We start from the raw sequence: 16,648 nt of genomic DNA, 5'->3' as shown, positions 1-16,648 counted from the left end.
TGTTCTCTTAGCATTGGCGGTTTATATGGAAATGGTTTATATGGAAACACAGCAAAAAGTTCAGTTGAAAAAAAATTCAACGAAAATACAGTACTGCACACTTGTATAACACAAAAGGGAAGAGAATCATGGTGATGAAAAGAGAAAGAGAGAAAAAGCTAAAAGAAATACTTTCCCATATACTACCATTTTGTCTATGGAAAGGTACCTTTTTGAGGTCATCTTACAATGATATTCCACATGGGCCCCATTCTTGATTACAGTCATGGTCAATGTCTTTTAGCACAGAAATGCACAATACCTGTTCCTTATTTATTTGGATATTTTTGTCTTTTCACATTAGCCATTGGGAACACCAATCTGCCAAAGTGGTTATGAAGCTTTTGCAGTGCAAGTACTAATAATGTGCTGCTTGTTGCAACCATATGATTATCCACACTGGGCTTCTGCACCTTTGATTTCCTATTCAAGCATGGGCAGTCCTTCAAGCACTATAATGTTGATCTGAATTATTGTTGTACATCAAATACTTATTACTCTCCATAGTTAATTGCACATCAGTTTGCGCATCTAGTCGATGTGCTCTTTTATTGCTTCTGCTGTTGAACTGTGATATAATGGTATTCTCTGCTCTCTTGCTCCCTTTCAGACATCTGTCTGCAACAGCAAGTATGCAGCTTTCAGATTAGAAATAGGAAATCGTGGACATTGGCATCCCTATTTGGCCCCTGTTCACTACATCTGATGTTGGCCTGTGACCGGACTGTGTTTTGTGCTGTTAATGGAATCAGAATCCACATGCTGACCCCTCTCTTGGCCAGAGTTTGAAAAAGTAATCATGTCGTAGAGATGGCAGTCCAAGCCAGCTTCAGAAATAAATTAGAAACATTGAAATTGGTAGCTCTCTCTTCCCAGATATTTCTCAAATATCCTCAGTTTCTGCACCAATTTGTATGAAACAAAATGTGCTTATGATTTTTTAAAAGATCAATTTATCAATTGTTGACACGATTTGAACTCAGCTGAATTTACTGACATGTGACCAGAGGCCAAGGCCAGCCTCCAGTGATTGGTCAGGTTGGCACCAGCCCTGGAGTCCAGGGGTATCAAAGGGCCCCATACAGACCCTGAGCCCCACCCCCACCAATGGCAAGTGCTGAGAGAAGGTGGCAGTAGCAGTGTGACCCCCATACAGCCACTGTTGCTCTTGGTACCCTCCCCATCAACAAGCAGGAACAAATGTAAGTTTGTGGATAGGGAATGCTAGGAGGAGACAACGGCAACATGAATTCTTGAATGAGAGACCCACACTGATGCTATCTTCCCCATCAATCAAAGTGCTTCCTCCTAGTGATTACGCAGGGGCTTTGGGGAGGAAGGGAAAAGGTGGAGCCACTGCTACTGAGTGTCATGACCCAGCACAGAAGCCAAGCCTGAGGAGTGAAGGGCTGTTGGGCCAGAGAAAACAGTCCCAGTACAGCCCCAAGTCTCTGCTTTGACATCAGGCTCGAGACTATGATGATGTGCATAGTTCCACTGCTGCTGATTCCCTTCACCCTCTTGACAAAGTAACCTCCCCCTGCGGAACCCTCCAGTACTTGAGTGCCTGATAGCCCCTGCTGATGTGGAAATGGCCTTGCATGAAGTTCCCATACTGAATCTGGTGGAACATATGAAGGTGTTTTATAGTGCCAGTGGTCCATCCACCTAACTTCTGTTCCTGCTGACTGGCTGGTGCCCTCCAGGGCTTCAGATTTGTTGACTTTTGTGCATTTGAGGTGACATTGAGTGATAAACACAGTGATCACTCATTCACACATAAGTAGGCCGTATGGAACCGTACATGATTTTTGGGAGGAAGGTCCCAGAACAGCTACTTGGCTCTTTAATGAGTGTGGTACAGGCTATTTCACAGTTTAAAAAATAGCAGTGGACTTTGAAGAGTCTTCAGGTGTGTGTGTGTAGGGTGGTGGAGTAGTTGGTTAGGCAGTGATTCTTGGTTTTCGAACTGGATTGTTACAAACATTTCCCTGTTTCCATCTGTGAAATGGTAGAGGGTATGAACATTTGTGTCCTGCTCATCAGAATCTGTTTCTTCTACTTCCTAACTTTAACATGATGTTATGCAGGGCTGCTCAACTTCAGCCCTCCTGCAAAAGTTCGGCCCTCCTACAATTCCCATAATCCCTGGCTATTGGCCACTGTAGCTGGGGATTATGGGAGCTGTTGTCCAAAAACACCGGGGGGTGAGGGGCTAAATTGATCAGGCCTGATATAATGAGCCACTAGGTCCAAACATAGACAGGAACACTAATCTCCTATGAACTGAAACAGAGGGAGGAACCAGTTCAAAAGTGCACAAGAAGCAGTACAGTTTATTAAGGTCTGAAACATTTTGAATAGATCCTTCCTCAGAAACTACTTTAGCATATTATATTATCTCTGACAATTTTAAAAAAATATTTTAAAACCCATCTTTTTACTCAGGCTCTTTCAGCTTCTTAATAATGTATAGGTTTTAATTCTGTGATTGATTTTTAAATTGTTAGTTTTAAATTGTTTTTATGTGTTTTTATATGTGTTTTAACTGTTTTATCATTGTGAACCGCCCAGAGACACGTGTGTGGGGCAGTATAAAAGTGTAATAAATAAATTAAATAAATAAATATTTTTTAAAAACAACAACAGGCATTTTAGTGCTTGACAAAGGTGCATTTGAATATCTATCTATATCTATGTAATTCTAAGGCTCAACCCTAAACATATTGCAAGGGAGTGAATTCCACTGAACATAGTGGGACTGACTTCCAAGTAAAGATGCTTAGGGTTGTGATGAATATATTTATCTGTACCTTTTGCTAAGCAGGGTCTGCTCTAGTGGCATATGAATGGGAGACTACATGCATGGGCACTGTAAGATATTCCCCTTAGGGGATGGAGCTGCTCTGTGAAGAGCATCTGCATGCTTGCATGCAGAAGGTTCCAAGATCCTTCCCTGGCATCTCCAAGATATGTCTGAGAGAGACTCCTGCCTGCAACCTTGGAGAAGCTGCTGCCAATCTGTGTAGACAATACTGAGCCAGATGGATATATGGCAGCTTCATAAGTTCCTATGTACTTAAAAAAAAAATCCTACCCCTCTAGCACACTGCTGTTTGAGGTAACTTACCACAAAAATACAACAAAATAAACAATAGACAAAAAGTCAAGCAGCAAGATAGTGTGGTGCACAGCATCAGACAGGACTAAAACTGGAAACCCAGTTAAAACCAGAAAAATGCTTCCTAAAAAGGGAGATTTTCAAATTCTTTTTAAAACATAGGCTGTTTTAAACCTTTATGATGTAGTTCCCCTAAACATGAGTCTACTTGCAATACATTTGGCCTTAATAAACAATACTTTTAATTGTGTACTCTTTAGGTTTCACCTGGCTTCTGTTCACACTAATTTTCAGTGCATAAAAGAGGAACAGAAGGAATCCAGTTGTTGGAAATTCCACTTTCCCTTACCACAACATTTGATCAGCAACTGGTGGCCCATAAGGCAACTGACATCTCTTGGAAGTATCATCTGCCCCCCAGTTTCTGATCTGGTGGAAAGTGACTACTTATTTGGAGTGAGTAGGTCCTAGAGCCATGGGACTTGGTAGCACCCCAATTTGGGCAGTGGTTACAGACAGCCTGGCCTGACGGCCCCTACTTCTCTTCCATATGGCTCTACAGTAAAACTAGTTGCTGACCAGGGGATTATGGAAAAGGAATAATAATTTTTTTAAAAAGTGAATTCATGTATTTTGCAACAACTTTGTATTCTGATGGCCTGGTGTTTTATATGCAGTTAATTAAAAAAATTTTTTTTAAGGGGTGGAAGGTTGATTTCTACTTTTGTACTAAAAAATGTATATGTTATATCAGCCTATGTATTCAATATCGTTAAACTGTCTCCTTTGCTGGAAAAATGTGTGCACATGTGTGTGTATGTGTGTAGATAGATAGATAGCCTCAGATATAGACAGACTTTTAGTATTCAGACAACATCTTTTTTTCTTAGAGCATAATTATTTTCAAGGTCTATGAAATGCTGAATGCTAAAGATAGCCTGAAACATATTTAAAAAACAACAACCCTAAACATAACTACACTCATAGTGCAGGATATGATGAATGAATCAAATAACCGTATGACATTTACAGCTTGCCTATGCTGTTCCAGTGCTTAAAATTAAGTCATTTGTTTTTGTTAGAACATATCAGAAAACATCTGAAAACCTTAATCATATTACCTTGACTTGCAATACAGGGAGGGGCCATAATGTAGTGGTAGAATACATATTGTGCATGTTCAAGGCCTCAGGTTCAATCGCTGGCATCTCCTGTTCAAAGATTTTGGGTAGCAGGGCTTGGAAAGAGCTTCACCTAAGACTGAAGAGTCCTTGCCAGTCAGAGTAGATGGCACTGAAATAGGTAGATGAACTGTATGATTCAGCAGAAGGCAGCTTCATGTGTTAATACAGTGACCCTAGGTTCTTTTTTGGTTTTTTTTCTTGGCCCCAATCCAGAATTAGTCTGATGTAGAGGATTGCTGGTAGGAATGTGCACAAGCTGGTTCGTCGCTTCCTCTTAGAAGTGCCTAACAGGCTTGGGCACCAGCGTTCAACCAGTTTGGTGGGAAAGGGAGTGATTCACTTACCTGCTCGTCTGCTGCCCCACTGCTTTTCCGGCAGCAGTGGTGCCTGCTCTCCAAAAGGCAGTGCACAGCTGTGGCACTGTTCCCTGCTGCAGCCTCCATGTGGCATTGGCATGCACATGGCCAGTGTGTGCCAGCCATGTGTATTCTGACACCGCACGAAGGCTGCAGGGAACAGTTGGCACCACTGCTGCCAGAAAAGTGATGGGGCAGCAGATGAACAGGCAAGGAGCTGCCTACCTGCTTTTTAAAGGAACCACTCCCCACCCCATCAGCAGCTATCCGAGCTGTTTGTGCACATCCTAATTGCTGGATACCTGGGTTCAAGTCCTCATCATCCACAAAGCTTACTAGGGCTGCATTCTCACGATCATGGTGAGCACAGTTAAAGAGTTAAACACCATCGCCAAGCTCTGCATGCTCCTGCTGAGAGTGATCTGAGAACCTGGAATTTCTGGACTATCCCAGTCAAGCCACTGTAGTTAAACTGCATTTAACTGGGATAAATAACTAGGATCAGATAATTAGGTAACTTTGGCCCGGTCACCAGCTCTCAGTTTGTTTTAAGGATAAGGTAGCCATAGGTTTATTTCCAAGAACTTAAGTAGTTTGCTTAGGAGAACTAGTCTAGGAAATAGACTAGTTCAGTTTTCCTAATCACCCACATAGAGGAGGAACCAGGGGTGTAACGAGGGTAGGGCAGGCAGGGCACGTGCCCTGGGTGCCATTGCAGGGAGGGCGCCAACTGCCTGCCATGCCCCGCCCCCACCCTAACTGAGGTCTGGAGAGGCGCCTGCCCCCTAGCGAGCACTTGCATTATTCGGCCAGCTGGCTGAGAACCCGGAATTTCTGGACTATCCCATTCAAGCCACTGTAGTTAAAGGAAGAATAGATGCTTTCAGCCAGCAAGCTCTGACTTAAATGACTCCAAAGAGCTTGCTCATGCTCTTTGGAGCTCAAGGCCATGCCACCTTTGCATGTGGTGTCAAAGGAGGCGTGGCCTCAAGCTCCAAAGAGCCAGAGCAAGGAGCTTGAGGCCCCTCCCCTTTGCATGTGACATCTAAGGGGGCGTGGCCCCAAGCTCTGAGGAGCCTGAGCAAGCTCTTCCGAGTCATTTGAGGGCTTGCTTTCAGGCAGCAAACACTGGCAAGTGCTGGGGAGGGGGAATCCTAGTAACCTGGGTGGGATTGCTTGTTCCCATTTGCAAGCACTGCGGCTGCCTGCCCTGCTGTCTCGTCTTATGTTCTTGCTGCAAGTCCTGACCCACCCCAGAGTCCAAAGTAAGTAGATTGCCTGTGCCCCGCCTGCTCTCAAGTAGTCTCAAAGAAATTATATCTGACTGGTGCTTTCTCAGGCTGATGCTTCCCCCCTGCCCCCGTGGAGGATGTTTGTTTCTTTTTAAAAATGTATACAATAAAAGAAATGTAAGAGAACTGCAACAAACTAGTTTTTCAGGAGAGGCTGAAAGGGTTAAATGAACAGAGAGTTTGTGCCTAGAGAGGTGCATAAATGTGAATGCTCTCCAGGTTCCATCCTGTTCCGCCTCCTTCTTGTTAAAAAAAACACTTGTGTTTGCATTTTCCAACCTGTGAGCAGTTGTGGCTTGCTGTTTGCAAGGCTGGAGGTTTTTCAGTGGAAATCCTGCAAGAAGAGGGTGAGTTCAAGGAAGAGAAAGGAAGCCTTGACTGTATAGAAGAAGGGAAAACCCATTGCTGGTGGGGAAAAGGAAGGAACAGGGCTGCAGATCGAGTGCTCAGCTGCAAAGGAGGAGAGAGTGCCTTCCTTTTAGTTGTATATGGAGGAAGGGAATTTTGGTAGGTGCAGCTTTTAAACTGAGAAAGCTGATTTACGCTTTCATTTTTATGAATTCAAAATTCTCTACATCCAACATATTGTACTAAATAGCCATTTAACTCTAAAAATACAAGATGTTTGCAATTGATATAAACATTTGCTTCCCTCAAACTGCCAAAAATTTATATTCAGTGAAACAGAATTAAAATTAACTAATTTCCTTTGCTGAATTAGATATTATTCTGAACTTCATATGATTTAAAATATAATTGAAATGTAAATAGTCATTCAGTTAAATAAAGCCAGCTTTACATTTATATTAATGTAATTTCATTTCATAGGAACAGGTTAAAATTAATCTAGATTCAAATTTTGTGTGTTCAATATTAATCCAAGCAAATTGATCTAGATTTAGATTTTGAAACATAAATAACACACCTAGCTTGCTTCCACTAAGAGTAAAATTCAGTAGAAAGTTATCCATAAACGTATGAGATATTCCAGTAGAACATGACCCTAATCTGGTCATAGGGAAAAGAACTGGGTGTGTGGGGCTCTGCTTCTTAAACACTGTACTTTGCTTTTCCTTTAATTAAATATATGTATATCATAAAGTGAAATGACTTTTAGAGACAGGAATTTCCTTGCAAAAATGATAGTTCCTTGCATATAGAACAACATATAAAAGACCTTGCTGTTGCCCATGGTCTCTGATGCATTTCCTGCTTTATTGTATCCAGCTTTATGCTTACATTGTCTGTGTTTCTTAGTAAATGGAACATCATTTTATTTTATTTATTTAACATATTTTATAAAACCCAAAACTTATGTCTCTGGGAGGTTTACAACAAGATAAAAACAAATTTTTTATTTATTTAACATATTTTTATACTGCCCAAATTCTTTTGCCAAATTTTTGTCCATTGCCTATCACCCAGAACTAGTTAATGTGAAGCAAAATTTCCTGTGGGGATGTCATTTTTGTAAGAAACTGTGCGGAATAGATACATATGTATTGATCACTACACATGGGTTTCTGCATAACACCTGCACAGAAGAAACTTCCATGTAGAAAACGTGTCTCTTGTAAATTGACCTTATATTTTCCATCCATGACTGAGATATCTGAGAGTTTGGATATCTGAGAGTCAATAATAAAAGAGCAGCACACTGCTTGTGACAGGAAGGGGCAAATTACAATGATTTCTTAGTCTGGCAAGGGCTGGTTTTGGCCCTGGCAGAACTTGGCTGTCTGCTCCTGTTGCAAATTCCTCTGTCTAGTGTGGCAAACTAACGTTTCCTCCTCCCTCCTGGTGCCAAAGTAAGCACTAGTGTGGTGAATGCACATATACCCCATCATGAGCCAACTCTCATCACAAGACAAAGGCTGTCAGGAATTTGGGCAGGTGATCCTTTAGGACAAAGTCATGGTTTTTAAAAAGCATGAGATGAGACAGAAAATGACACTGGAATCCTCACATAACTCCTGACTGTTGTTCTAAGTCTTTAATAAAAATGGCTCATGTTTTCAGGTTTTGATCAACAACCATGTCTAGATGGTACAGTGTTCCTTTTAACAGGGATTTCCAGATGTTGTTGACTACAAGTCCCATCATCCCTGTCTGGACAGGGGTGCAATTTCAGTGCTTGCCCTAGGCACTATTTTCCCTAGATACGCCTCTGAGAGGCACTGCTGATTCTCTCGGTGGAATACTCAGTAACTCAAGTTGTTCAGCTGTGAGAATGGCAGGGGAACTTGGCCTCTCTTCACAGTAGTGTAGTGTGTTCCCTTCTCCTCCAAGACTATAGCTTCCTGGTCTGGTGGGGGCATGGCTCAATAATGTGGATGAGGCCCACCCAACCCACATTTAATTCACCTCCCCAACCTGCTTCTCCACAAAGACCTCCTAGACAATGTCTTCCATTATTCAATTTTTTTAAATTTTTTTTAATAAATAAATTTTGGGGGGTGGAGAACACTGGGCAGCAAGAAGAACAGCTCTCTCAGCCTGAAAAGTGCTGCTGCCAGCATACCACAATATGTGCTTTACCTGAATCTGCCTGCCTGCTCCAGTAACACTGGTGCCAGCAAGCTCAGTGTCTTTCCTGCAGTCTCCTGTTCAATTTGCTGAGGCTGAGTGAAGAAGGTGATAGATGGACAGCTAATCATGGTCGAAAGGTTGGTGCAGGTGCTGGGTGGACTGGCAACAGTGCCACTACCCTTTCGCCTTTCCCTCCTGTCTCATTCTCTGCCACCACATCCATGCCCAGAAGCTCTCTGCTACTTATTATACTGATCACAAATGGATTACTGACGGATTAACAGTCAAGGTGCTGTTCTCAGTTTAAAGTTTCTCAGCATGCCATGTATGTGATGCTGACCAAATATGAAGAACATGGGATGGGGGGTGGAAATCAACTGTTTGGAAACAACCTGACAAGCAGGCTCTGAATAATGTCAGACCAAGTTCAGGATACCTCCTATTTCTTAAGCAGTCTAAAAAAAAAAAAAAAAAATTGTTTGCTCGTCCATCTTGGTTGGTGCTAAAGGCTAAAGCCAGCGTGGTGTAATGGTTAGAGTGCTGCACTAGGACTGGGGAGACCTGAGTTCAAATCCTCATTCAGCCATGATACTTGCTGATACTTGCTGGGCCATGATACTTGCTGGGTGGGAGAAACTCAAGTATGTAGTACACCGCTCTGGGCTCCTTGGAGGAAGAGCAGAATATAAATGTAAATATAATAATAATAATAATAATAATTAATAATAATTAATAAAGACTAAAGGTTTTAGCAGCACCTTTTGGTGCTCAAGGCTCCTCCTCTGTCCTGGTAACTTTTCAACTCAGGTGTGTCCAGATCAGCCAGCCTGGGTGCCCCTTTGTTGTGCCTATGTTTTGATTTCCGTACTATTAGTTCCTGTCTGCTAGGTTGTGTGTCTATGCTCTGTTTAATGGCCTCCAAGATGCAGCCTCTTTGTTCTATCTGTCTAAAATTTAGCAGGTCTAATGCTCTGGAGGAGCAAATTTTATATGCCAGTTGGCTGGTAAACAGAAAAATTAGAGGCAAGAGAAATATAGCTGGCCTGGTCCTCTCATTGATATCCATTAGGAATGAATGAGCGAACAAAACGGACACATTTCATGATGAACCAAATGCCATGTTTGCATATTAAGACCACAAGTAACAAGGCAACACAATTTTCCTCTACAAAACAAATGGAGATTCCTCTCCCTCCCCTGAACACCCCTTCAGCCTACTTGGCAGTTCATGCAGAAAATAGCTTATGGACACAGAACCCTTCATAGAGTGTATGGTTTACAAGGCATTGACATGAGAATGTCAATTCTCATTACAAGGCAGTGTCATATTAAGCACTAAACCTGAGTCTCTTATCCTAGCTATTAACACAAGCAGTTTATGTTTAGGCTGGTGAGTTGGGGTAAAGTCAAAGGGTCCAGTCGCCCTGTCTCCATTGCTGCTACACAATGCACACCAAGAAGGTGGGCACTCCATCTAGGACGTGCCACTCAATAGCAGTGGCATCCTCTTACTGTCCTCTGTCCCTGAATGTGACCCTGTATACAAACTCCAGTTCAAACCTATTCAATCATTCTGCTGAATGTAGCCCAACAGCCACCTATTGTGGTCTTCCTTCTAATGAGGTAGGGAAGAAAGTTATATAAACAGCAGTATACTCATAGATTGAGAAGAATAGCTGTGAAAAAGGCTAATATTCAGAAAGTAATATGCAAGTCAAATATACCATTTTCAGTACATTTCCATGTAGCATATGGTAAACATGATTCTAACATAATGCATGAAACAGTTCAACAGCCTGTATTAAGTTACACCCCAGACATTATAAAACACAAGAAATATGACATCAGTTGCAACAGAACAAGTACTAACAGTTTTGATTTTCCCGTACACTTTTGTATGGCATATTTATAATATAGTTAAAATGCTACAACAATATTATAAATTGTGTGCTCCTCGCCCCCACCCCCGCCCCAGGTTGATACACTGTTATTGGGGAAAATGAAGCTTTATTTCACATGAAAACTACACAAGGGCTGTTGGGTATGACAGAGAGAAAACTTCCCCACTGGGATAGTCTGTGGAGAACTTATACCAGACTTTTGCATTAGTTACTTATCTGAGCGAGAAATGTGTACAGTTTATTTATACAAGACAAAATCATTTCCCTCTGCCCTCGGGTAACTTCGGAGGATGTGTTTTGTTTACTTCAGGGTACATTTCTCCTCTTTGGATCACTGGTAAACTCTGACTATAAATTAGAGATAAGATTATATTGGTGTGCAAGAGCCCTGTGGTTACTCATGAGAACAAGCCTCATTTGTCATTCCACCAATGGGACTCTCTCTTTTCTAGAGGGGTTGGTGAGTTTAAGCCAGGTCTGAGTAATTTGTAGCTCACCAAGCTGGCTGTAACACACCAGCCATGTCTTGGGGCTTTGAGGGGCTCAATAAAAGTATGGTGTTATTGCCTGTCTAGTACCACATATACATTTGGGTCTGTCTTAAACCTGGTAAGGCACAGGGCATGGTTGGTGAACTGTGTTCAGTGTGTGGGTTTGTTGTGGAAGGCTAACGTATACTACAGCACACGTATCCTGGGGTATAGTTTGTGTGTTTAAAAAAATGGATAGCTTTGGGACTGATTCACACCCATTATACCTAATGGACATGCTCAGTTTGTGTCAGGTGGCAGCTTGTTCCATCATGCCTTGTCGGCCCCCTGTATTAACTGAAAGTGTGGTCTAGATCAGGGTTTCTTAAGCATTTTTAACAAGTGTACCTCTTCTGTTGCAAACCTTCAACTCCGGTACCCCATAGAGATTTTGTGTTTGAGCCTATTCTCACGATCCCTGCCAGGGTAAGGTTCACCTTCCTTCCCTGCAGACAATCCATTGTTACATCTTTGGTGCACTGCCAAGCACCCATTCAATCTATGCTGATTCATGCAGCATGGATCGCTGGAGGCTGGGACTCGTTTTCCTGGCCTCTGGATATCCCACAAGGCACTGCATGATGGGCACAGTGCCTTGGATTCCCCCAGGAGTCCGGCACTCTAGGTACCTGACCCTGTGTATGCTCAGGCTGCATGCAGTCTGCACATACACACGGCCCTGGAACTGGGTTAGAGGGTGATTAGAGGGCGTGCTCACACCTTCTAACCCAGGTAAAAGCCTGGGTATGAAAGTCGGGCTTGCTGCAATGGCAGCACCAGGATTGGGCTTGGTCAAGCAGCCCTACCCAGGTATGGCTTCTCTAACCTGGGTGGGGCTGCTCATGTGCTTTTATATGCGACATTGCCTTTTGTGTGTGACATGCACACACAAATTTAAATGTTACAGTTATCAAACAGGTTATTCTAGTCACTGGCTAGGGTAGCAATCTGGACAGACACTGACATACATAAAATAAAGTCATATGTAACATGCTAGTCTATGTTGTGTTGGAGATACTCATTTGTCTAAATTATAATGGCTCCCACATTTGATTCTGAACCTTTTACAAAGGCTTAAATATTCTACTTCCATCAACTCATGCTTTAGCAATGCCATTTCACAACAGCAAGGCTGCAATGCTAACATTTTGGGGAAAGAAACTGGGCACACTGGTTACTGTTAACGGGGGATTACTTCTGAACTGATTTGAAAAATGGTTTGAAGAAAGGATGAATCAAAACCTTCCTGAGGTTTTTGCCACTATTTTTATAGGTGATGAAAATGTCAGGGGGCAGGCAGGGTTGACACTATTGTACAGGGCCTGCAAAATTTGTCAAAATTCTGAGGTTGTAACACAGGCCTTACCTAATGATGATGCCAACCTCAGTGCATTTTGGGAAGAAAAATGACAGCTGGTGGACAAGTGGTGCTTCTAAGTGCTGCTGCTATTGCCTACAGAAGCTTCAGTTCTACTACATTTAAAGCACAAAATACATCATGCTGTGGGCTTCAGATAAGCCTTCTACCCAACCCTCAGAATGTCTTTAAAAAATTGTTGCCCCTGCAAAATTGACAGGGATTTATAATTTATAACACCCAAAAAAGCCAGAATTCTGGTGAAATGCTGGGGTTACAGCCTTTGACCCCACGCTTAGTTTGCCCCATGGTTGTAGGCAAGCCTGATTAATATTATCTACAGTTTGGCATGTTTGGGTATCACAACAAGTGATGCTTAAATTATAAACCAGAAGGTAAGTGAGGTAATCTGTGCATACAAAGGGGGGAGAAATCATCCAAGCAAGTCAAGAATTTGATCTCTCAATTTAGCCACTGACCTAGAGCAAAATGGGCTAATAATGAACATATAAAGGTGCTTTCTACTACATCTGTCTATTTAGTTCACCATCACCTTGTGGCAGTTTTTCAGAGTTTGTCCCAATCTTGCTGCCTGAAATCTCATTGTTTACACTAGCCTAGGGCTGCTCAACTTTGGCCCTCCTGCAGATGTTGGCCTACAACTCCCATAATCCACGGCTATGGGCTACTGTTGCTGGGGATTATGGGAGTTGTAGTCCAAAAACAGCTGGAGGGCCGAAGTTGAGCAGCCTTTTACACTAGTAAACAGTGTTTACTCATTGTTTACACTAGAGTTGTTTGAACCTGAAACCCCCTGCATACAGAGGATGTGCTCTGCCACTGAGCTATGGTCCCTGTCATATAACAAGTGAGGGCAACATGACAAATCAGACTCTGAAACACACAAATGATGAATTCCCAAGAGTCATTACTTTGATGGCACAAGAAGGTGTGCATCTGTAGTTTCCAGTAAATCTGAAATAATATTAATTAGTAATCAGATTGTAATATCGATTGGAGCTATGTTGCCGTACGTCAGATGCACTGCATTACTGAAGAGTGAATGAGAGAGGTTCAGGACGCAGCTGAATCTTTTATTCATGTAGTTATGCATCAAAAACTGCAGTACATCCATTGTTTTGCTTAGAGCATTGTTAAGGGTGCAGCCATTGATGTATAAAACTTTGCATGTCCTTGCATTGCAAAGCTGCAGTCAGATTGCGATGGCTTTTGATAAGTTTGCATTGTTTCTCTATGGCTGGCTGTTGCAATTATATCACACAAAATGGCTCCCCAGTGTTCACAACATTGACTGTTTCTCTGCATTTACAACACTGACATCCTCTGCAGGAAGACATTGCATTCCAAAAATAGGGCTTCCAACTATGGGAGGTCAAGCATTAATGCCAGGGGCCCAGTTTTATGGAATGCATTCCCTTAAGTGGTAATACATTAGTAAGGCTTAAAATAAAATTGATAACTTTTGAAAACTGCCATAGAGTCTAATAAGTGCCAGTGGTTTCTTCAGTTGCAGCAGACTTGTGGTCTGGACATTACAATAGGCTTGCACCACTTGTGACCACCAAACCAAATATAGCCTGAATCCCCACAAGCAGAAAGTCAGTCAGTCAAAAGGTCTTCTGTGCAAGCTCAGGGGATGAGCAAGCTCCTGGCAGGCCACAGACTGGTGGGCTTTGTTTGATTTCGTGGGTCACAGGTTGGGCAGGCCTGAATTACTAGGCACTGTTATCTATCAGGAGTAAATCCCATTGCAATAAACGGTGTTTGTCACAAGAAAGTGTTTTGAGGAAAACTGATACATATATGTTAACATCTGTGCAACTTCTAAAAATGCAATGAAGCTGCTACCTTTTTAACCAATGAAGAACCCAGCAGGCCAGTGGCCGGTCTAAATGTTTGGGAATGGGGGGAGGAAAAAAGCATGAGGGGGCCAAACAGTTTGGGGCCAGAAGCACTTATACTTGTTGGTTAAAAATAAATAAATGGAGGGGGAGAGAAACTGTAGGGGGAGCTGTGCTTGCCCTCGTCCCCCCTGGCTATGGGCTTGGGTCTCACTGGAAGAAGGTGCTGCTGTGCAGACCCCATTTAAGTGAATGAGAGCTGTGCAGGAGCATCACCTCATTCATTTCAATGGGGCATGTGCAGGAGAATTTGCCAGTGGAGTATACTGTTGTCTGGAAACATGGTGACAAATAAAAAGACTATGTAAATGGTAGTGCAGCATTTCCCACATTTCTCTGAGGCACACTATTTGCACATATAACTGGTAGCCCTGAAAAGACATACTTTGAGAAAGACAGTAACAATTACCTGCTCAGAACCCCTTCCCTTCAGCTAGTCAGACTCATGGAGTCCCCATTGCCTCATGGGGAAACTCTCTGAAGACGGCTGATTCTGCTATGGATGCTTGGATGTGATTGACTGAACCAACGGTGTCTGATGCAGCAGAACTAGATGCCCCAGTGGAGCAGGGGTGTGGCTATAATTGAGCAAAAGGGTTCAAAGAACCTGGGCCCCCCAGCTCCTGAGGGCTCCCCAGCTCCACTCCTCCCTATTTTCTTCATCATCTCCCTTAATCCAAGGGGCTGCCAGAGAGAGGGATGAACATGCCCCCCCTCCCCTAGCTACACCCCTACAGTGGAGGATCCATAGAAGGTGGCAAGGCTGGGGTAGAAAACCATTCAGAGATGTAGTGAGCATGCTTGGCTGTGGGTTAGTTTTCTGGGCTCACAGGAGCCTAAGTGTTAAAATGGCATACTGTTTGGGGATGATTTTTTGATAAATATGGAACGCATAGCTAAATCCAGTCTACTTCAGTTGTGACCAGCTTGACTGGTATGTGGGACTGAATTATTCATTCATGCTGCCTCTTAAAAAAAAAAAATCCCAAATGCTTTTTAAGGTGTGTAATTTGAACATCTATTGATCATCTATGCATTAGGTTTAAAAAAACACCACCCTAAACCTGATATACACAATAGCCAATGAGATAAAAGTAATGAATACCGATATGGTGGACCTCCCATTATGTTTTGAAAAGCAGATCCATTTAGAGTTGGCTAGGCAATCATTTTGATCCTCAGTTTTAGCACTTGGAATTCTTTCAAGATTTGGAACTGAGGCAGCTGGGCTCATTGCCAGTCCCTTCACTCAGCTATGATTTTATTCAAATGAGTTGTGTTGAGATTTCAATATCCTAAATAACTCTAGACTATCATAATCTATTCTTAATAGCAAAAAGAAATGTGGTCCCTATGGTAACCTGTGAGATCAACCTTAGGTTATTACAGGACCAAGGTGAAACGTATACCTGAGATTTAGCCATATCCTCAGTCATGATCTGTTTTTATCTTGGCTTAATAATACCTGATTGTTCACAGCCATCTGTTGTCTTCACAAATCCTGCAGCCTGTGACTGTGCTGAGCCAGTTCAGCAGTGTACACCTTAATGGGAACTAATTACTGGTTTATTCCGTACTGCAGTCTTGAAAATGGGGATCAGGCAATCTGAGTGGGTTAGAGCAATAGGATGAAAATATGCACAACTCGGGGAGAATTCTCATTGATTATGGTACAACAGAGATCAAAGTGTTAGAACACAGGAGCTGGGATATTTGATCAGAGACTCACCATGTTTTATTAGTGTCATACCTAAACTACTCATTGCAGGATGAAGTGGGTGAGCTTCATACCCTTGCTCCCAATAATGTGCAGTTCAAAAATCAGATTCATGTTAACCACCCTGCACTATTAGAAAAATTAATGTGATTATGTATATATTTCAACTGCCCATTACTGAGAAGATGGGAAAGGCAATGTGGATCTGAGGCCACCCATGTGATTTTAAATGTGTTTTATGGTTTCACCAGGACTTGAAACAGGCACCTCGGAGACTGAGATCTGACCTGTTGAGTTACCTCTAACTCTGGATTTGAGAAAAGATTTGAGTCTACTGTTCAAGACTTCAGAGCCCTCCAGCTGTTTTTGGATGATTGTCCCTATTGGCCATTGTGGCTGAGGATGATGGAAGTTTTAGTCCAACAACAGCTGGAAGGCCAAAGTTGTGCAGCCCCCCGCCCACCCCCAATATATAGGCTATAAGCAGGTTCTAGATAAAGTTATTCATGGCAAAGTCCATTTGAAATTAATGTGACTTACTTAGTCATGACTAACATGTCTCGTTTATTTCAGTGCCACATGTTCATTACAAACTTCATTTATCTTTCATGCTGTTAACATGAAGATAATCTTCGTTACAAGTCTGTTATAATAAGAGTGATAACATGCAACTTGGAACAGTTTGAAATGTGCCATGTTA

General features: G+C 42.4%; 1 protein-coding gene across 12 annotated transcripts in view; it reads left to right on the top strand.

Moving 5' to 3' along the window:
* PCDH7 (protocadherin 7) overlaps positions 1–16,648 on the top strand; it is a 557,215-nt gene that overhangs the window by 87,001 nt on the left and 453,566 nt on the right. The gene's annotated exons all lie outside the window — the stretch shown is intronic.

The sequence above is a fragment of the Hemicordylus capensis genome, chromosome 5 (assembly GCF_027244095.1).
Source record: "Hemicordylus capensis ecotype Gifberg chromosome 5, rHemCap1.1.pri, whole genome shotgun sequence".
Lineage (NCBI taxonomy): Eukaryota > Metazoa > Chordata > Lepidosauria > Squamata > Cordylidae > Hemicordylus > Hemicordylus capensis.
This window is presented reverse-complemented; position numbering and strand designations above follow the sequence as displayed.